At 42.0% G+C, this 23,063-nt stretch overlaps 1 long non-coding RNA gene across 1 annotated transcript; it reads right to left on the reverse strand.

Annotated features, from left to right (window-relative positions):
* Positions 1-13,500: 13,500 nt before the first annotated feature.
* LOC139245838 (uncharacterized) lies at positions 13,501-21,077 on the reverse strand. Its single transcript, XR_011590122.1, has 3 exons — positions 21,009-21,077; positions 17,853-17,971; positions 13,501-13,576 (listed from the first exon to the last, which is right to left on the reverse strand). It is a non-coding gene; the product is annotated as an uncharacterized lncRNA (long non-coding RNA).
* Between the last annotated feature and the right edge of the window lie 1,986 nt (positions 21,078-23,063).

Consider the following 23,063-nt stretch of genomic DNA (forward strand, 5'->3'; position numbering starts at 1 on the left):
GTCTAAATCATTAATGTACAATGTAAACAGCTGGGGCCCCAGCACAGAACCCTGCAGTACCCCACTAGTCACTGCCTGCCATTCCGAAAAGTACCCATTTACTCCTACTTTTTGCTTCCTGTCTGACAACCAGTTCTCAATCCACGTCAGCACACTACCCCCAATCCCATGTGCTTTAACTTTGCACATTAATCTCCTGTGTGGGACCTTGTCGAAAGCCTTCTGAAAGTCCAAATATACCACATCAACTGGTACTCCTTTGTCCACTTTATTGGAAACATCCTCAAAAAATTCCAGAAGATTTGTCAAGCATGATCTCCCTTTCACAAATCCATGCTGACTTGGACCTATCATGTCACCATTTTCCAAATGCGCTGCTATGACATCCTTAATAATTGATTCCATCATTTTACCCACTACTGAGGTCAGGCTGAACGGTCTATAATTCCCTGCTTTCTCTCTCCCTCCTTTTTTAAAAAGTGGGGTTACATTGGCTACCCTCCACTCGATAGGAACTGATCCAGAGTCAATGGAATGTTGGAAAATGACTGTCAATGCATCCGCTATTTCCAAGGCCACCTCCTTAAGTACTCTGGGATGCAGTCCATCAGGCCCTGGGGATTTATCGGCCTTCAATCCCATCAATTTCCCCAACACAATTTCCCGACTAATAAAGATTTCCCTCAGTTCCTCCTCCTTACTAGACCCTCTGACCACTTTTATATCCGGAAGGTTCTTTGTGTCCTCCTCAGTGAATACTGAACCAAAGTACTTGTTCAATTGATCTGCCATTTCTTTGTTCCCCGTTATGACTTCCCCTGATTCTGACTGCAGGGGACCTACATTTGTCTTTACTAACCTTTTTTTCTTTACATACCTATAGAAACTTTTGCAATCCGCCTTAATGTTCCCTGCAAGCTTCTTCTCGTACTCCATTTTCCCTGCCCTAATCAAACCCTTTGTCCTCCTCTGCTGAGTTCTAAATTTCTCCCAGTCCCCGGGTTTGCTGCTATTTCTGGCCAATTTGTATGCCATTTCCTTGGCTTTAATACTATCCCTGATTTCCCTTGATAGCCACGGTTGAGCCACCTTCCCTTTTTTATTTTTACGCCAGACAGGAATGTACAATTGTTGTAATTCACCCATGCGGTCTCTAAATGTCTGCCATTGCCCATCCACATTCAACCCCTTAAGTATCATTAGCCAATCGATCTTAGCCAATTCATGCCTCATATCTTCAAAGTTACCCTTCTTTAAGTTCTGGACCATGGTCTCTGAATTAACTGTTTCATTCTCCATCCTAATGCAGAATTCCACCATATTATGGTCACTCTTCCCCAAGGGGCCTCGCACAATGAGATTGCTAATTAATCCTCTCTCATTACACAACACCCAGTCGAAGATGGCCTCCCCCCTAGTTGGTTCCTCGACATATTGGTCTAGAAAACCATCCCTTATGCACTCCAGGAAATCCTCCTCCACCGTATTGCTTCCAGTTTGGCTAGCCCAATCTATGTGCATATTAAAGTCACCCATTATAACTGCTGCACCTTTATTGCATGCACTCCTAATTTCCTGTTTGATGCCCTCCCCAACATCACTACTACTGTTTGGAGGTCTGTACACAACTCCCACTAACGATTTTTGCCCTTTAGTGTTCTGCAGCTCTACCCATATAGATTCCACATCATCCAAGCTGATGTCTTTCCTAACTATTGCATTAATCTCCTCTTTAACCAGCAATGCTACCCCACCTCCTTTTCCTTTTATTCTATCCTTCCTGAATGTTGAATACCCCTGGATGTTGAGTTCCCAGCCCTGATCATCCTGGAGCCACGTCTCCGTAATCCCAATCACATCATATTTGTTAACATCTATTTGCACAGTTAATTCATCCACCTTATTGCGGATACTCCTTGCATTAAGACACAAAGCCTTCAGGTTTGCTTTTTTAACACCCTTTGTCCTTCTAGAATTTTGCTGTACAGTGGCCCTTTTTGTTCTTTGCCTTGGGTTTCTATGCCCTCCACTTTTCCTCATCTCCTTTCTGTCTTTTGCTTTTGCCTCATTTTTGTCTCCCTCTGTCTCCCTGCATAGGTTCTCATCCCCCTGCAATATTAGTTTAATTCCTCCCCAACAGCACTAGCAAACACTCCCCCTAGGACATTGGTTCCGGTCCTGCCCAGGTGCAGACCGTCCGGTTTGTACTGGTCCCACCTCCCCCAGAACCAGTTCCAATGCCCCAAAAATTTGAATCCCTCCCTGCTGCACCACTGCTCAAGCCATGTATTCATCTGCGCTATCCTGCGATTCCTACTCTGACTAGCATGTGGCAGTGGTAGGAATCCCGAGATTACTACTTTTGAGGTCCTACTTTTTAATTTAGCTCCTAGCTCCTTAAATTCTTTTCGTAGGACCTCATCCATTTTTTTACCTATGTCGTTGGTACCAATGTGCACCACGACAACTGGCTGTTCTCCCTCCCATTTCAGAATGTCCTGTTAGAGAGGTTTAGGGAGGGAGTTCCAGAGCGTGGGACCTAGGCAGCTAAAGGCATGGCCACCAATGGTTGTTCAAGAGGGCAGAATTTGAGGAGCGCAGAGATTTTGGTGGGTTGTGAGGCTGAAGGAGGATAGGGGCGAGGCCATAGGGGGATTTGTTACCAAGGATGAAAATTTTGAAATTGAGGCATTGCTTAACTGGGAGCCAATGTTGATCGGCGAGCACACGAGTGATGGGTGAGCGGGACTTGGTGCGAACTAGGACAGGGGCTGGGCTGCCGAGTTTTGGATCACCTCTAGTTTAAGTAGGATAGATTGTGGGAGGCCAGTCAGGTGTAGTCAAGTGTAGAGATAACAAAGGCACGGATGAGGGTTTCAGCAGCATACCAGGAGGATAGAAGGTCGTAGTTTGAAAATGCTGCAAATAAAAAGAAAATTAACAACACGTTGTATCAATACATCAAGGTCCAGCTCTCTCAAGGAACAGGAGGAGGTCATTCAGCCGATCGGACTTGTTCCGCCATTCTATCAGATCATGGCTGATCTGCACCGCAATTCCATTTATCCAGCTTTGCTCCATATCTCTCAATACCCTCACCCAATAAAAATCTTACCAACCTCAGTCTTGAAAACTCTAATTGACCCCCAGCCTTTTGCGGGGAGAGAGTTTCAGATTTCCACGATCCTTTGTGTGAGGTAGTGTTTCCTGAAATCACTCCTGACCGGCCTAGCTCTAATTTTAAGATTCTGACCCCTTGTTCTGGACTCCCCACTCAGAGGAAATAATTTCTCTCTATCTACCCCATCAAATCATTTAATCATTTTACACACCTCGATCTCCCTATCTCATCAATCTCCTCCAGTCCCACAAGCCCCCCCCCCCCCGCCCCCGAGATATCTGCTCTCCTCTAATTCTGCCTTTTTGAGCGTCCCTGATTATGATTGCTCAATCATTGGTGGCCATGCCTTCTGTTGTCTAGGCTCCAAGCTCTGGAATTCCCTCCTTAAATCTCTCCGCATCTCCACCACTCTCTCCTCCTTTGAGATGCTCCCTAAAACCTACCTCTTTGGTCATCTGCCTGAATATCTCCTTATGTGACTCGGTGTCAAATTTTGTTTTGTAACTCTTTCAGTGCATTGACATGTCTTCACATTTCATAAACCCATAGTGGTCTCAAATTATTACCTTATTTGAGGCTAACACCAGCTTGCCTGAAAAACTCAGTAGGCTTTTGAAGGAGCGGCAAGAGTTCGTAGAGGGATGTGATCGGGGCCCAGGAGAGGCGAGAGTTCGGGGCCCAGAAGAGGCGAGAGCCCAGGGGCAGCACGGGCCAGCCCACACTGTGATATGTGTGCGCATTAGGTCCATGCAGCAGAGCTGGTCTCCAGTCGTCCTGGTTAATCCTTGCCACTGGACCAAGACCAAGCTCTGTCAAGTCCGTGCAGTGGCTGGTGTACAACGGCCATCACATGTTAAAAAAATCCACGCACAGGCATCTTCCACACTTCAAGATGTAGTTTGGGATCCAGAATATTAGGTCCTTTATTGAAACACCTGTGAACTCATCCCTTTTTGGCGTGGAAGCAAGTTCCCCTCAATTCAAGGGACTGCCTATGATGATGATGATGATGAAGAAGATACTACATTGGTGACGTAGGATGGGATAATCTAATTCCCTAGCTGAGATATTTGTTGGTGGATAATTCAGCCAATTCACAGAGAAACTTGGTTTTGCAGCACAGCTAAAAAGCCAAGGTAAATTTCAAGCACGCTGTTGATATTGCCAGAGTCCAGATGGCTGCGCCTATAGGAATAATAGGATGTTTGGGTGAGTTCAGAGAGACTTTTGGAGCATATGTGAAGCGGCTAGAAATTAATAGTATTGTCGAAGTCCCCGATGATGAAAACCGTAAACCAATGGTTGTTGGAAAGAAAATGGGCTATTTTCCTGACTGAAGCAGGGCCCGAGCTGTATGAAACCCTGAAAAATGTGCTTCTCCCTATCAAGCCGAAGGACAAGCCACTGAATAAGATTCTAACCAAGTTAGGATGCACTACAGTCCTGAGCCCCAGGAAAATGCTGAAAGATATCATTTTGAAACCTGAGATCAATTAACTGACGAGCGTCCATTGTGGCTTTAAAAAAGCTATCCATTCGCTATCATTTCAGAAACTTTCAGGACCGAGAATTGCATGAAGGCTTTGTTTGTGGGATGAAAAATGAAGCAATCAGAAGAATGTTGTTGACAACCCCTAACTTGACTTTTGATTTACCTTGTCAAACAGCTACGCCGATAGATATGGCCAAGCAATATTCCTGAGAACGGGACAAGAAGTTTCTGGAGATACACGTCATCAGGAGCACGAGGGTACCTAACATTGATTCGCAAAGTATTGTCATCCAAGTAGACGTTGCAGGAACCAAGATAACCATGGAAATCGATACTGGTGCATCCGTGAGCAGAGTACTGTAATCGCTATATTGCGACAAGTTCAGTGATTTTCCAATGGAGAAGTCGAAGATAGAGCTGCGAGGCTAATCAGGAGAGAAAATCGTATCAGCGATATGTATCATCGTATCAGTGAAACATAGAAACAAAGAAATTAGGTGCAGGAGCAGGCCATCCGCCCCTTCAAGCCTGCACCGCCATTCAATAAGATCATGGCTGATCATTCAACCTCAGTACCTCTTTCCTGCTTTCTCTCCATACCCCTTGATCCCTTTGGCTGTAAGGGCCATATCTAACTCCCTTTTGAATATATCTAACAAACTGGCCTCAACAACTTTCTATGGTAGAGAATACCACAGGTTAACCACTCTCTGAGTGAAGAAATTTCTCCTCATCTCGGTCCTAAATGGCTTACACCTTATTCTTAGACTGTGAGCCCTGGTTCTGGAACTCCCCAGCAACGGGAACATTCTTCCTGCCTCTAACCTGTCCAATCCCGTCAGAATTTTATATGTTTCTATGAGATCCCCTCTCATTCTTCTAAACTCCAGTGGATACAAGCCCAGTTGACTCAGTCTCTCCTCATTTGTCAGTCCTGCCATCCCAGGAATCAATCTGGTGAACCTTCGCTGTACTCCCTCAATAGCAAGAATGTCTTTCCTCAGATTAGGAGACCAAAACTGAACACAATATTCCAGGTGTGGCCTCACCAAAGCTCTGTACAACTGCAGTAAGACCTCCCTGCTCCTATACTCAAATCCTCGAGCTATGAAGGCCAACATGCCATTTGCCTTCTTCACTGACTGCTGTACCTACATGCCAACTTTCAATGACTGATGTACCATGGCACCCAGGTCTCGTTGCACCTTCCCTTTTCCTAATCTGTCACCATTCAGATAATATTCTGTCTTCCTGTTTTTGCCCCCAAAGTGGATAACCTCACATTTATCCACATTATGCTGCATCTGCCAAGCATTTGCCCACTCACCTAATCTGTCCAAGTCATCCTGCAGTCTCTTAGGATCCTCCTCACAGCTCACACTGCCACCCAGCTTAGTGCCATCTGCAAACTTGGAGATATTACATTCAATTCTTTCATCTAAATCATTGATGTGTATTGTAAAGAGCTGGGGTCCCAGCACTGAACACTGCGGCACCCCACTGGTCACTGCCTACCATTCCGAAAAGGACTCATTTATTCCGACTCTCTGCTTCCTGTCTGCCAACCAGTTCTCTATCCATGTCAATACATTACACCCAATACCATGTGCTTTAATTTTGCACACTAATCTCTTGTGTGGGACCTTGTCAAAAGCCTTTTGAAAATCTAAATACACCACATCCACTGGTTCTCCCTTGTCCACTCTACTAGTTACATCCTCAAAAAATTCTAGAAGATTTGTCAAGCATGATCTCCCTTCCATAAATACATGCTGACTTGGACCGATCCTGTCACTGCTTTCCAAATGCATTGCTATTTCATCTTTAATAATTGATTCCAACATTTTCCCCACCACCGATGTCAGACTAACTGGTCTATAATTCCCCGTTTTCTCTCTCCCTCCTTTTTTTTAAAGGTGGTGTTACATTAGCTACCCTCCAGTCCATAGGAACTGATCCAGAATCAATAAAATGTTGGAAAATGATCACCAATGTATCCACTATTGCTAGAGCCACTTCCTTAAGTACTCAGGGATGCAGCCTATCAGGCCCTTGGGATTTATCGGCCTTCAATCCCATCAATTTCCCGAACACAATTTCCTGATTAATAAGGATTTCCTTCAGTTCCTTCTTTTCACTAGACCCTCGAACCCCTAGTATTTCCAGAAGGTTATTTGTGTCTTCACTAATCTTTTTCTCTTCACATATCTATCGAAGCTTTTGTAGTCAATTTTTATGTTCCCTGCAAGCTTCCTCTCATACTTTATTTTCACTCTCCTAATTAAAACCTTTGTCCTCCCCTGCTGAATTCTAAATTTCTCCCAGTCCTCAGGTTTGCTGCTTTTTCTGGCCAATTTATATGCCTCTGCCTTGGATTTAACACTATCCCTAATTTCCCGTGTTAGCCACGGTTGAGCCACCTTCCACTTTTTATTTTTACTCCAGACAGGGATGTACAATTGTTGAAGTTCATCCATGTAATCTATAAATTACCTATCCACTATCAACCCTTTAAGTATCATTTGCCAGTCTATCCTAGCCAATTCATGTCTCATATCATCGAAGTTACCTTTCCTTAAGTTCAAGAGCCTGGTCTCTGAATTAACACCGTCATCTTAATAAAGAATTCTACCATATTATGGTCACTCTTCCACAGGGGGCCTCGCACAACAAGATTGCGAATTAGTTTTCTCTCATTACACAACACCCAGTCTAGGATGGCCAGCTCTCTAGTTGGTTCCTCGACATATTGGTCTCGAAAGCCATCCCTAGTACACGCCAGGAAATCCTCCATTGCTACCAACTTGGTTAACCCAATCTATATGTAGATTAAAGTTGGTAACTGCTGTACCTTTATTGCACACATTCCTAATTTCTTGTTTGATGCCATCCCAAACCTCACTACTACTGTTTGATGGTCTGTTCACAACTCCCACGAGCGTTTTCTGCCCTTTGGTATTCCGCAGCTCTACCCATACAGATTCCACATCATCCAAGCTGATGTCTTTTCTTACTATTGTGTTAATTTCCTCTTTAACCAGCAACGCTACCCCACCTCCTTTTCCTTTCTGTCTATCCTTCCTGAATGTTGAATACCCCTGGATGTTGAGTTCCCAGCCTTGGTTACCCTGGAGGCGTGTCTTTGTAATCTCAATTATATCATAATTGTTAATAGCTGCCTGCGCAGTTAATTCATCTAACTTATTACGAATACTCCTCGCATTGAGGCACAGAGCCTTCAGGCTTTGACCATTTAGAATTTTTTGATTTTTGCCTTGGGTTTTTCTGCCCTCCACTTTTACTATTCTCCTTTCTATCTTTGCTTCTGCCCCCATTTTATTTCCCTCTGTCTCCCTGCATAGGTTCCCATCTCCCTGCCATATTAGTTTAATCCCTCCCCAACAGCACTAGCAAACACTCCCCCTAGGACATTGATTCCGGTCCTGCCCAGGTGCAGACCATCCGGTTTGTACTGGTCCCACTCCTCCAGAACCGGTTCCAATGTGCCAGGAATTTTGATCCCTCCCTCTTGCCACGTATTCATCTGAGCTATCCTGCGATTCCTACTCCGACTAGCACGTGGCACTGGTAGCAATCCTGAGATTACTACCTTTGAGGTCCTACTTTTTAATTTAACTCCTAGCTCCATAAATTCGTCTAGTAACATAGAAAATATGTGCAGGAGTAGGCCATTTGGCCCTTCGAGCCTGCACCACCATTCAATAAGATCATGGCTGATCGTTCCTTCAGTACCTCTTTCCTGCTTTCGCTCCATACCCCTTGATCCCTTTAGCCGTAAGGGCCATATCTAACTCTCTCTTGAATACATCCAATGAACTGGCATCAACAACTCTCTGCTGCAGGAAATTATACAGGTTAACAACTCTCTGAGTGAAGAAGTTTCTCCTCATCTCAGTCCTAAATGGCCTACCCCTTATCCTAAGACTGTGTCCCCTGGTTCTGGACTTCCCCAACATCGGGAACATTCTTCCCGCATTTAACCTGTCCAGTCCCGTCAGAATTGTATATGTTTCTATGAGATCCCCTCTCATCCTTCTAAACTCCAGTGTATAAAGGCCTAGTTCCTCCAGCATCTCCTCATATGTCAGTCCGAGTCGGACCTTAACCCGCTTTTTACCTATATTGTTGGTATCTATATGCACCAAGACAACTGGCTGTTCACCCTCCCCCTTCAGAATGCCCTACAGCCGCTCTGAGACATCCTTGACCCTTGCACCAGGGAGACAACATACCATCCTGGAGTCTCGGTTGCGAACGCAGAAACGCCTATCTATCCCCCTTACAATAGAATCCCCTATCAATATAGCTCTTCCACTCTTTTTACTGCCCTCCTGTGCAGCAGAGCCACCAACGTGCCATGAACTTGGCTGCTGCTGCCTTCCCCTGGTGAGCCATCTCCCCCAACAATTTCCAAAGCGGTATATCTGCACTATATTCCTACTCCTGCTCTGCCTGATGGTCACCCGTTCCCTATCTGCCTTTGTAACCTTTACCAACTCACTGAACATGCTATCCACGACATCCTCAGCATCGTGCATGCTCCAGAGTGAATCAATCTGCAGCTCCAGTGCCGTCATGCGGTCTAACAGGAGCTGCAGCTGGTTACACTTCCTGCACACATAGTTTTCAGGGACACTGGAAGCGTCTCTGATTTCCACATAGCACAGGAGGAGCATGACACGGGTCTGGGCTCTCCCGCCATGACTTAACACTTAAAGTAACCTAATTTGGCAACAATGCGAAAGGGCTCTTACTGACAAGATAAGGAAAAAAGAAAAACTACTCACCAATCAATCAGACAATCACTTACCCTCTTGCTGTGACGTCACACTTTGTTTTCTGTTCCTCCCAGGTCGGGGAGTCAGCACTGGTGGGGAAAACAAGACAAAACAACACCTCCTGCTCCCACTTGCCCGAACTATTCCACTTACCAAACTCTTACCTTTGCACTCTGACCTGCCACTGCACTCCGAGCAAGACTGCACCAAGCCCCCTCTTTTTATACTGTTCCTAGCTGACTGAAATACAAAGATCAGTTTCAGAGCTTGCCTCTCTTAGTAGTGGCAGGAGACAAGCCTGCCTTAATCGGTAGAAATTGGTTGGGATCACTGAAGCTGGATTGGAATGAGGTTTTTTGTGTTGAAACACGATTGGCATAGAAGGGTGATGTCATCAAGCAGTATCCGAAGGTGTTTCATGAAACAGGCAGTCCGATCCAAGGTTTCAAGGTGAGTGTCAGGGTACAGAAGAACGTTTGACCAGCTTACTGCAAACCACGTCCCATACCATATGCACTCGAGGAAAAAGTTGTGCAAGAAATCAAAAGACTAGAAACTGAGAACATTATCTCTAAGGTAGATTTAAGTAATTGAGCTACACCCATTGTTGAACCTAAGTCAGATGGTAATGCTGATGCTATGTCCAGGTTGCCACCCCCATCACAGGTTACACCCAATAGGGAAGAAGTGTTCTATATTTCATACATTGATGAACTGCAATTCACAGCTGAAGAGATTGGTAGAGCAACCAAACATGACCCAGTTATGTTAAAGGTATATGATTACAATGCAAATGGCTTGCCAAACCAGGTATCAAGAAAGATATTCATCCATACTTCATCCGTAGGAATGAAGTATCAGTGGATAAAGATTGCCTCATATGGGGTACAAGAGTAATTATTCCTAATAAGTTCAGGTCCAAATTCTTGGGAGATCTTCATGACCAGCACCTGGGAATGTGCTTGACCAAGAGTTTTGCATGCAGTTACTTATGATGGCCAGATCTAGATAATGATATAGAGTACATCATTAGTCAGTGTACAACATGTCAATTGGTAAGCGAGAAACCACCATCAGTAGCATTTCAGCCATGGAAATGGCCTCCCAGGTTGTGGCAAAGCTTACATGTAGATTTTGCTGAGCTAGAAGGAAAACAATTGTTCATTGTGATTGATAGCCATTTGAATTGTGTCGAGATGTTTCCGATGCGGAAGATAACAACAAGTAAAACACTGGATAATTTGCGAATATTGTTTTCTTCATATGGCCTCCCAGAAGAAACTGTGTCTGATAATGGGCTGCAATTTTGTTCAGAAGAATTTGCACAGTTCATGAGCAGAAATGGTGTGAAACATTCCAAGGTCCCACCATACCACCCTGCTTCATTAAGCAAATGTTGGATCCAAATCCAAGGAAATGGCAGTTGTCATTGGACCACAAATTGGCAAATTTTTAAATTACTTATCGTAATACTCCTTATACAACTATTGGTAGAACACCAGCAGAGTTGTTTCTCAAATGACAGCCATGAACCAGGTTCTCATTGTTAAAACCAATCTTGGCACAATCACACAGAAAGAGAATCATGATAGAGGTAGAGTAAGAGAGAGAAGTTTGAAATTGAATCAGAAGGTGAGAGCGTAGAACCATCACCATAAATGGTTAATGTGGTTACCAGGAAGAGTAGTGAAGATATGTGGTCCTCGCACGTATTTGGTCAAGATGTTTGATCATGGACAGGTTAGGTCTGTTCACATTGATCATATTTTACCTACAGATGTGGAAGGAATTGTAAGTTGGAATTGTTAGCGTGAATGTTTTCTCGGAAGAATCACTCAACACTCAGAGTTGGTTCCAACGCCAATGCGGCCTTTATTTTCGCTAGCGGGGAGGAAGCCTCAGGACTGGATCCAGGCACTCTCTCCGACGAACAAAGAAACTCATCGATATTTATATGTTTTACAATAGTTCTTTACAGTTACTTAGCCCACTTCGGCTGGACACAATCCAATCATCCCGATTATAGATTACATATAGGTTTCTTTAACCCAATAGAATTCTCCTGATATCGCAGGGGCTGTATGTTCAGTTTTTTGTCAGCTCAGGCTGATTAATGACCTCGTTATGTGAGGCAGGTTCCCCCCTTATCTCTGTTCCTCGGGGCTCGGCTGTGTGAAGTCACTGATTATACCAGTGTACTATAATTGCTTGTTATAATTATCTTGTATCCAAGGCATTCCTGGTAGTGGGCCTCACTAGGTCATTGCTCGGTCATTGCTCGGTCTGCCCCAGTTCATTACTTGACTAACTGAGTACCCATCATGCTTGGGCAGCCATTTTATATGTGGCCACTTTAAACTTATATGAGTTTAGATATATTCAGCAGGTGCCTAATGCCTTGTGTTTTGATATATTCAGCAGGTGCCTAATGCCTCCAACAGGAATGTTTCGATTACTTCTGATGAGTCAGATAGTCTTGTTACAAGTAGAGTACCAATAGCAAATCTTACATCAGATGTATTAGAAACAAATCCAAGAGAAAGTCAGAATTTAAGTCTGAATCCGAGTCAGGCAGACAAACAGTCTGAAGTTGTGGAGTGTCAAAATGTAGATCAAGGGTTACCCTTAGAGAAAAACTTTCCTCAGGCTCAGCCTAGAATGAATCTACATTCAACACCATGTTTTGGAAGTTTTGTTCGAGAGTGAAGGTGCTCTTTGAAGCAGAAAACCAGTGGTTAAGTTTGATTTGTAAATATGGCAAAATAATTTCATATCTTTTGTTATGTAAAACCATGCAAGTTATGTATGATGATTATATTATTATAATTACTTCTTCATTAAGGAGGGAGAAGTGTAATATAGCTCCACCTAGTGGACTACTGCTCCATCTAGTGGACTACTGTGGTAATGCAACTGCTGATGTTTACAATAAAGCAAGTTCCAGATTGAAGCCATCTTCAATATGGGTGCTTTAGTGATATTGTAAGAAGATATTACAATTAAGGCCCCTTTGAATTATCAATATCCCTTTGTTTTATTCTAACTACCATACGATTGTATTATTACTTAAATGTGGAGTGCTGATGACACCTGACAGAATACTGATTTTGATGGTCCATGTTATGAGAAAACTAAGAAAATTAAGACAGTCAATCGATGCCAAATGATCCATGTGTGTATTACTCTTAGTTTTGCCCTTCATTAACACTTTCCAACTAGTAGAAAAATTAAAAGCTTAACAGGATTGGGCGAAACAGAACAATGCTATTGTTACTTATAATTATTATAACTTTCAATTTTAAAAAGAAGCTTGAATGGAGCATCTGCTTCTTTGATATAATATTAACAGTAATTATGGGTAAATAATCCAGTGTACTTCAATTCATCACTAATCAGCAATTTTAGAACATAATTTGGGAAACCTGGTCTGAACAATGTAGTGTGGCGGGTGCAGAAGAGGGGTGGGAGTGAGAGAATATAATCCCTTCAACAGCATGATCCTTAGCTATGTGGCAATATAAGAATAATTTTAATTTTAACTCCTTGTTGAATGCATTTACACTTTCTTCCCATCCTGTGCTCTCACTATGTCATGCACCATAAGGGGTGACAAGCTGCTTCCAGGCCCTTACCTGGGCTGCTCTGTAACCAGTTGCCCTAAGGTGAACTACAGTGACTCGGGGATTCTCACTCCAGTGTTCACTACCACCCCTGGAAGCATGTAGATTAATAATGCAGTATGTGGCAGAATCGCAGGGCTGAGCCTGGTGACCATAGATATTAACTTGTGACCGCCCCCCGCCCCATCTATAGCATGCACACCACTTTGTAGCTCCAGTATGCTGTGCAAAAACACTACATTCATCGTTATAATTGTTACAAATTGATAAATGATAGTAAATTTATACAAACTCCTGTGAACCATAGGAAGTGTTATCAATTTGTTTCTTTATCCGATGTCTCCCATTTTTATTCTCATCAAGTGTAGGTTCTAAATTTAGTATGTGCTAAGTAAGACACACCCCTGGCCAGGTCACAGCTCCAAAGTGATCAATAGATTCATAGATGGTGATCTCAGAACCTGCAAACAGTTGAGTTCCTTTGGAACGTAGCTCCAAATCCTTCGAGCAGCGTCTGACGACTTTTTGGTGTCCGTGAGAATTTCTGGTGGGAAAAAAACATAAATCTACAATTAACAAAAAATCTGATTTGGATTGAAATAATAGTGTACTATCAACAATCCATCCATTTGTGTATAGGTTGAAAACATATTGCTCCACTTTGTTATTCCTGTATATTTTCATTCCTCATTAAAAACACACCTTGATTAAGATCTATCCTCCATTTTCTCACTAATTATGTGACCTGGTCTGATACGAACAAGTTCGTGAGGAACAGATTAACCATGGGGAGGATGGAGCTGCAGCCCCAGGCCCACCAAAGAACATAGGCCCACCAAATAAATGTAGGAAAAAAAATATAAAGCCTCCCAAATAGGCTGAATAGAATCAGTGACAATGGACTATGTGTAACATTTGCTAATGTTTCAAGTGCTCTTCTGATGTACCTGTCCCTGATGATTACGAACTGTAGTGGAGAACGATCGTTTTCTGTGCTCAAGAGAGTAAAAAATCAAATTTGGGCAAAGATGGGTCAAATCCGACTGAGTGTCCTTTCACTTCTGTGTATTGAACATGACGTGCTGGCTACTATTGAAACGGGAGACATCATTGAGAAATTCGCATATAGGAAGTCTCGCAATGTTATCTTGTAAAGTACTTACAGGATAGATACTTGCTTATACAGGCTAGATTCATTTGTTTATACCTATATACAGAAGTACCTAGATACACTAATGTACCTATATACAGAACAGAATATGTATTAGCTTGTTTTATTTCACATGTTATTGAGAGAAATTTGCATATATATACAGTAATCTAGTATTGCAATGTTATCAGAACGAGAATATATACCTACTTGATACAGAATATATGCTTTCATTGTTGAATATACTGGCCTATGTTTTCATACTCTGAATCAGAATTAATAACGTAATGGAGTGGACATGAACAAACAGAACTATAGGCCCTGCTTCTTCCTCGACCAGTCCCCATCCACCACCACCTTCCTCCACCTGGCTGAACTTTTTCTCACATTGAACAACTTCTCCTTTAACTCTACTCACATTCTCCAAATTAAAGGTGTTGCTATGGGAACCCACATAGGGTCCTAGCTATGTTGTCCCTTTTGTGGGATATGTGGAACATTCTTTGTTCTAATCCTACTTGGGTCCTCTCCCTCACCTCTTTTTCCAGTTCATTGATGACTGTATTGGTGCTATTTCCTGCTCTCGCACTGAACTTGAAAATTTAATTCATTTTGCCCTTTATCCACCCTTCCCTCACCTTCACATGGTTCATCTCCGACTCCTCCCTTCTATTCCTCGACTTCTCTGTCTCCATTTCTGGGGATAGGCTATTGACCAGTATCCACTATAAGCCCACTGACTCCCACAGCTACCTGGACTAAACTTCCTCCCACCTCGCATCCTGCAAGGACTCCATTCCATTCTCCCAGTTTCTTCGTCTCCGTCGCATCTGCTCTGACGACGCCACCTTTTGCACTAGTGCATCCAACATGTCTTCCTTTTTTCTCAACAGAGGATTCCCCATCACCGTGGTTAACATGGCCCTCGACCGTGTTTGTTCTATTTCCCGCATCTCTGCTCTCACCCTTTCCCCTCCCTCTCAGAACCACGACAGTGTTCCCCTTGTCCTCATCTTTCACCCCACCAATCACCACGTTCAATGGATCATCCTCTGCCACCTCCAGCATGATCCCACCACCAATCACATCTTCCCCTCCACTCCCCTCTCAGCATTCCCAAAGGACCGCTCCCTCCGCGACACCCTGGTCCATTCCGAAGTCATCCCCGCACCCCTCCCCTTCCTGTGCAAGCACATGAGATGCAACACCTGCCCTTTTACCTCCTGGGTCCAGGGCCCCAAATACTCCTTTCAGGTGAAACAGCGATTTACTTGTACTTCTTTCAATTTAGCATGCTGTATTTGCTGCTCACGATGTGGTCTCCTCTACATTGGGGACACCAAACGCAGATTGGGTGACCGCTTTGCAGAGCATCTCCGTTCAGACCGTAAGCGTGATCCTGAGCTTCTGGTCACCTGTCACTTTAATTCCCCACTCCACTCCCGCTCCGACATCTCCATCCTCGGTCTCCTACACTTTTCCAATGAAGCTCAACACAGCACCTCATCTTTTGTTTAGGCACTTTTCGGCCTTCTGGACTCAACATAGAGTTCAACAATTTCAGACCATAACCTCTGGCCATTTTTGGCTCCCTCACCCCGATCTTATGATTGTTTTCTCTTTGTCTCCGATGACAGCTGGTCATTATTTTGCTATTCACACCCTATCTAGACTAACTTTTTTCTAACTTCTGCCATTACCATTTCAATTCGACCCATCATCCCTTTTGTCTTCATAATCTCTTCTACCTTCCACCCTATCACAGACCTTCCCTTTTGTTCTTTCTTCCCCTCCCCCTTTCAGTGTTCCTTAAGAATCTGTTCTTTTTGAACATTCACCAATTCTGACGAAGGGTCATCGACCTGAAATGTTTACTCTGTTTTTCTCTCCACAGATGCTGCCTGACCCGCTGAGATTTCCAGCATTTTGTTTTTATTTCAAATTCCAGCATCTGCAGTATTTTGCTTTTGTATAACTATAGGCCCATTTGGAGCAGTTTGCCCCAGGCCCATCATACCTTTAATCCAGCCCTGTCAGGGAGGTAACTAACATTTTACCTTGTTTTTGAAACAGGCTGGCACTGAAAAGAGAATCCTCTGAATAATCTTTTAAGAATTCCTGGCCTCACTTCTCCCTATCTCTGTAACCTCCTCCAGCCCTACAGCCTTCCCCTGAATTCTCCTTTTCTCCCACTCTTGTGCACACAAATTCCTTCATCCCACAGTTTGTGACATTATCTTGATCCATCTGAGCCCCATCTTTTTGAATTCCCTCCCTAAACTCCTCCACTTCTCTGCCTCCCTCTCCTCTCTCAAGACCCTTCTATGATTTGGTCTCAGTGAAGTACCTACGGCTATTTCTATGTTAAAGATGCTATATAAAGGAAAGTCGCTATTGTTGTTCAATATATATTTTAATCAGGACATGCTGGTATTATGAGTGAAAATGCAAGTAGTTTCGGAGCAGCATTGGCTAGGAGCCTGGGTCCAGGTTGTAACTTGTTCTTTCGGCTGCAGATTATTTGTAGAACCAAGGAAAAGCAAAATATATTTCAAGAGTGAGAAGTGTCAACAGCACCAACAATAATCCTTCTAAAAGCTTCAAATATACCGGTTATTTTTTCTTCTGGCCAGGAGAGTTTACAGGTTTGTTATTAAATCAACCAGCTGAGAAAATAAGAAAATAGTGGACAATAGTTGTTAAGCTTCATGTACTTGTGATCTGTTTGTTTGCACAAATAGAAGAAAAATACAACAAAACATTTGCTAAAAGACAGATTTCAAATATGCTATTTTTCACTTTGTTGTCAAAAAGTCTTTCCTCCTCGCAGCAATGTGGAAAAATGAAAGGTTGGAGCTTGAGCAGAACCAGAGGGAACATTATTATAAATAGCCCAAGAGGGTGAACCATAGGTTATTTAGAATTACATTAAAACATCTTGGAGGTGAAGTATCTTAGTTGTGATTCTTTGCATTGATAACTGATGCTATTATTCAACAAGTGGAGGATAACAGCATCATCCACTGAATAAGGAAGGTACTATAAAGGCACTTGAACAATCTTTTGGCTTACAAATAATAGAAATATCGGGAATACGTGAGATTAATGAGTAACTGCTCTGTAGATTTATGCTGCATATATGGAGATAACATCCATGTTGTATTTACATCCATAGCTGATGGCAAAAGGCCATTGACATCACAATACTTCACAATGTATTGCAATGAAATCTGGCAAAGAAATACATTTTATAAATGTAAGTGCAAAGCCAAAAGTTACAATGGTATAAATATACATGTTTTGTAAAAAAAAACATAATTTTATGGCAATGATGCACTCATAGGTCTTGATGCTGTATTTATATAATCCACCATATTCTTTCTTGTAGGCTGAGTATCGCCATAGGGCTCTGCAAGGTGGTCATCAATTGGTCATTTTAATGTGGAGTTGTTGAGTCAAAATGATCTTCTGTAGTTTACAGCTTCAACTTTATTTTTTCTTTTATATTAACACATTAAACACCATTAAGAATCTTGACAGTTTTGTACTTGGTATTTGTACTTCCTTATATATGCACACATCTCTGCTCCGAGAGAAAGATAAATGCACATTTACTATAAAGATGCTGATCAAATGCACTATAATATGTATTGGTTAAATAATACGATACCTTCATTTTCACGAGAAGATTCTCTTCCTGGCTGTTCTTCCTGGTGTTGAATTTCAAATTCCTCCTCACCTTCTGCAGATATATCTATGGTAGAGGTGGTCTCCATTGTGGAAAGATGACTGCATAAGTCACAAATCAGATTATTGCAGAATAATAATACCATTTGTGGGTCAGTTGAGAGGAGTATTGAAAGAATAAGACAAGGAATAGCAAATAAAAGGCTGCTGTCCCCCTGTCCAACAGGGGAGAAACACAGGTGGGGGAAGTGACTGTGGAACATTTATTTTCTCTGTTGGGAAAAGACTTTCAATTGCTTGAAGTTTTTGAAGTTTGATATAGGAATGGAGATGAAGGATAAGAGGGTAAATGGAATCTGTATCCAGTATTTTTCTTTTGTCTCATTTGCACTTTGGTGTGTTTTTTATTCCAAGTCCTGATGTTTGTATTTTTCAGTCTCACTCCCAGTATTTTTTTTAATTACTGCTAGTCTTTGTTTTAGCATTATTGCTAGCCCTGTGCTTTTATTTTAAAGTCCATACACTGTGATAGCACTAAAGGAGTCTGCCAGGTTACAGAAAACTTCTGTGCATTTCAAACATTTTCTGTTTTAAACACAAAAGACTTGAAATTACTCTGAGTGAAAACAGGGGTAAATGTTTAATATGGTCATATAACATTCCTCTGCTATTTCAACTGAGGTATTAACCTTGAAAAATAAGTCTTTAAAAGCTGCTTTTTAAATTAATTTATTTGGTGACAAATGCTAAGCAAACACATTCGTAACTGACTCCCAGAAGCCATCAGCTCATTAAGCTATTTTTGTCTCAGATTAGCAGTGCGAGACAATGCCTTATTAACTAGTTCACACAGTTCTGTCCTCCAACCAATTTGATTGGTTTTGGTATACTCAAGACCTGCCTTTCAACTGATCTGATTGGACCTCTAATCTCAATGGTAAATCTGATATATCTTTTGAAATGCAATGAATATAATGAGTAAATTATGCTGTCATTTAATAGTACTTGTAATTGACATGTATGATTCTGGACTTGAGACCTGATGAATAGCCTCTAGAGCTGACCACCAGAAGGTGGAAGCAAGTGACGCTGCTGGTCTGGCCTGGGCAAAGCAAATTATCAGCAGCACAGTTAAATCATGACTTTACACATGGGAAACATGGGTGGATCTACATCTTTGACCAATCCATGGTGTGTTGTGCTAGACTAGAGCATTATTTGAATGAAAGCAGAGAGCTGCATTTTTTTTTTGTTTGTGTGGGGGTGGTGGCTGGTTGAGCCAAATCAGTCTTTTGGATGAGATGTCAAACCGAGGACCCGTCTACTCTCAGGTGGATGTAAAAGATTCCGTGATGCTATTTCAAAAAAGCACAGGGGAGTTATCCCTGGTGTCTTGTTAATATTTATCCCTCAATTAACATCACATTATCTGGTCATTATCACATTGCTGTTTGTGGGAGTTTGTTGTGCGTAGATTGGCTGCAGCATTTCCTACATTACAACAGTGACTACATTTCAAAAGTACTTCATTGACTGTAAAGTGCTTTGGAACATCCTGAAGTCATGGCAGATGCTATATAAATGCAAGGTTTTTTTTTCTTTGTAAATGCAAAATGTTAAATCCCATGGAATTAATGTAATACCACCCAATCACAGACCTTCCCCTTTGTTATTTCCTTCTCCCTTTTCACTGCCTCTGTACCTGCTTAAAAACTGTTAATCTCAAACACCTTCCAGTTCTGATGAAAGGTTATCGACCTGAAACATTAAGTCTGTTTCTCTCTCCATAGATGTTTACAGACCTGCTGAGTGTTTCCAGCAATTTCTGTTTTAATTTCAGATTTCCATCAGCTGCAGGATTTTGCTTTTGTTCTTATAGAATTAAGTTCTGTTATGTTGTTATTCTAACTTTAATCAGAAACAGAGTGAACAAACATTTTCCTCAGCACTTCACTGTATTAAGGCATAGTAATGCAGAATGGAAAGTCATTCAATCCAGGACATACACACTGGTGGTATCTCTTTAAAAGTGGGTTTGGTAATGAATCACTAATTTGATTTACATAGTCCATTATACTATTTGTTTACAACCCAACTAAAAGAGTTACACTGATCATGTCCTTTGTGTTAGCATATTTCTTCATCATTACTTTGGAATGCTTTCATATTTTTAGGTTGGTCACTTATCAGCTTTTACTAGATTCTTTGGCAATCAGTGCTGTGGATATACACACTGCCATGCATTTCTTTAATAGCTGGTAAATCTTTATGGTGTAAGAGGAAAATTTGGCATTAGGGATACCAGCGGGACAAAGGTTAAAGTGCTGGTTCCTGCACTGGCCCAGAAGGAGGTAAATGGCCTCTCTTCAGCCTTGTACCAAGGCTACAGAAGTCATCAATTCAATATTATTCCGACAGGATACGATGTGAGAACCTAAACAGACATTGATAAGACCTTGCGAAGAGGCTCGAGGCTCGAGGCAGACTCATGGGCACCAAGGAGAATCAACAAATTCTGACCTAATGAAGTCATTCTAGTCACGGCCTAAAGTGGTCACGAGGGTCTTGGCTTGTCAATCCAAAGTAGCACTAATAATGTAGTCCAATTAGAGAAGTAGCACTGATAAGGTAGTTCAATTAGAAATCGAGGGAGGTCTTGTCTGGGAACAGAGGGGTTTTGAAATGTATAAAAGTTGTATGATTGTGCTGTTCGGGGAGCATCTCCACTCACAGGCGGCTGTGATGAGGGATGTTCCCGGACGTTCGTAATAAAGATCGTTATACTTTGCCATCCGTCTCTGTCTGCTAACTTCTAGAATTGCTAGGTGGGCTGAGGCGAGCGTCGACCCTCTATATCAGTGGGCCCGCTCGTGGGAAAAGAAGCCTTCCCTCTCTTCCCTCATAAACAATGGAGATACAATTTATTTCTCACAAACATACTTTGTTTCTAATAGTTAACAGTAATGCACAATAATATTTAATTCAAATTAAGTGCAAATATTTCAGTAAAACTTGAGGAAAATATGAACTAAAAATCCAATTATATATGTATGAAGGAAAATAAAATAAACTTGTGCACAGTTGAGTAAATAAGCAACATAAATTAGTAATATGAGAATGCACCAAATAAAACGTGTACCTTTTCTAAAGTAGATTGAGAACTGCGATGTGTCTTCAAGCCTGAGAAGTGTCAGCAGCATTCGGAGTTGGACTGCAGTAAATGAAGCTATCTCCGAAGAACACTCCTCCCCTCCACCAAAAGCCAAGTGGTATCATTGTCAATTACATAGCAACATCATCCAGTAACAACAGAATTCATTATCTAATAGGAACAGAATTCAAAAACTTGCTCCTGTCCAAAGGAGCCCTTTTGCTAGGACAGGTTTGATGTTACACTGGCCTTGTCCAAGGGAGGTTAATGCCAGCAATACATCATCTCTAAAATGCTGAGTAGTTACAATTCCTCTATAGAGACGGTAGGAGAAGGGCACGTCTGGGAGAAGGATTGCAGTCCACGTTCTGGCATCTGACTATAGGGCAGCCATAATTCATTCGTCTACAGTTTGACTTCCTGGAAGCTCTAATGTTGCACAGTGTAATCTATTAAGGGAATCTAGTGATCACCTGCAGGACACCAGAACCGAATATCTGACATGATTTGAGCATCGAGAAAATCACCGACGAATTTGACGTTTCCGACGCATTTACAGTGTAAGATCGGGAGAACCCTTGTGAACATTTTATCCGCAACAATTAACTTTACTGCTCCATGAATTGGACTGCCTTTGACAATGCAAGATGATCACTGAGAGGAATAATCTCAGAACTTCAACGGAAGGTTTATTTAATTATCCATGTGAACAAATAAATGTAAATGACACAGGAAGGGACCTGTTGGGTTGAATGTGGCATCTGTTTAGCACAATACAGGACCTGGCTATGCTCCTCGACTATGCTGTACACAGGTCTCTACCCAGCCAGGCCAGGACAGAGCTCTGCCTATTCACTTTTGCAGCATGTGCAATCGTTAGCTGCAGAGCAACTAATTCTAATGTTATGAGAGCGGGCAGTAACTTGTCTTCTTGCATTAAAATGGTGCAATACTGAGGTAGAAATTCCAACCTCCCCGGGCCCATACGAAGTTTCAACGGACCCGGGAAGGCATCGGAAAAGCCGGCTTTCAGTGCGCAATGCGCATGCGCTGAAAACCTGCTTTTCTGATCTGTCAAGCGTAGCCAGATCGGGAGCGAGGACATTTGTACGTGCAAGTTTGCGATATTTATGCATATCTTGCCCAGCAAATGTCCTAAAAAATCTTGCGCCTGAAAAAGCAGGTGCATAGCCTACTTTTACAGGCGCAAGTGTTTTAAAATACACAAAAACATATAAAAATAAAGTTATGCAAACATATTTTATTGTTAACAACTCTCCCCACAATGGTAAGTTTATTTTAAGGCATAATTAAAAAAACTTTTCAAAAAAATTGGGAAAATATATCTTTATAAGACATAATTAAACTTTAATTTAAATGAATCTTAAATATGTAGTGTATATTTTCTATTTTTTATTTGTGTTTTGGGTGTTTGGGGAGGTTTCTCATTCATAGTAATAGGAGTTTCGGACTTACGAAACTCTTATTACTATGAATGAGAATATACTATACCTGATTGGCTGCCCTGAGCCATGTGACTCCAGCTCCAGGCCTGCGCACGTCCCAACGTGCACCCGCTTCAACGCACAGCAAGAGGAGGCCTGTGGATCAGAAAGTCGAGCTGGCACAGCAGCTTCAGGTAAGTGCGTATTTTATCTCTAAAATTTAGTTGAACGCCCACGGGAAGGAGAAAGTGGAATTTCTACGCCAATATATTTAAAACATACCATGAGGTGCAACAAACTGGACAGCGTGATATAATCTTTACCACATCACTAATACACATATTTTCTACAAGATGGCTCCAGTACATCGTGTGACTTTTATTGTCTTTACATCAGTAGTTACATTACCACAGTAGTCCTCTAGGTGGAACAGTAGTCTACTAGGCGGAGCTCTATATTACATACAGGTTTAAAACTTGGCTTTGCATTGGACTGGATTTATACTGCAACTAGTACTAGTAACAAGCAATGTGAAACTACCTACTGATGTTGATCTCACATCTCTTGCTATATATGTATGAAATTATACCGATAAGGC

Source organism: Pristiophorus japonicus, unplaced genomic scaffold (assembly GCF_044704955.1).
Source record: "Pristiophorus japonicus isolate sPriJap1 unplaced genomic scaffold, sPriJap1.hap1 HAP1_SCAFFOLD_242, whole genome shotgun sequence".
Lineage (NCBI taxonomy): Eukaryota > Metazoa > Chordata > Chondrichthyes > Pristiophoridae > Pristiophorus > Pristiophorus japonicus.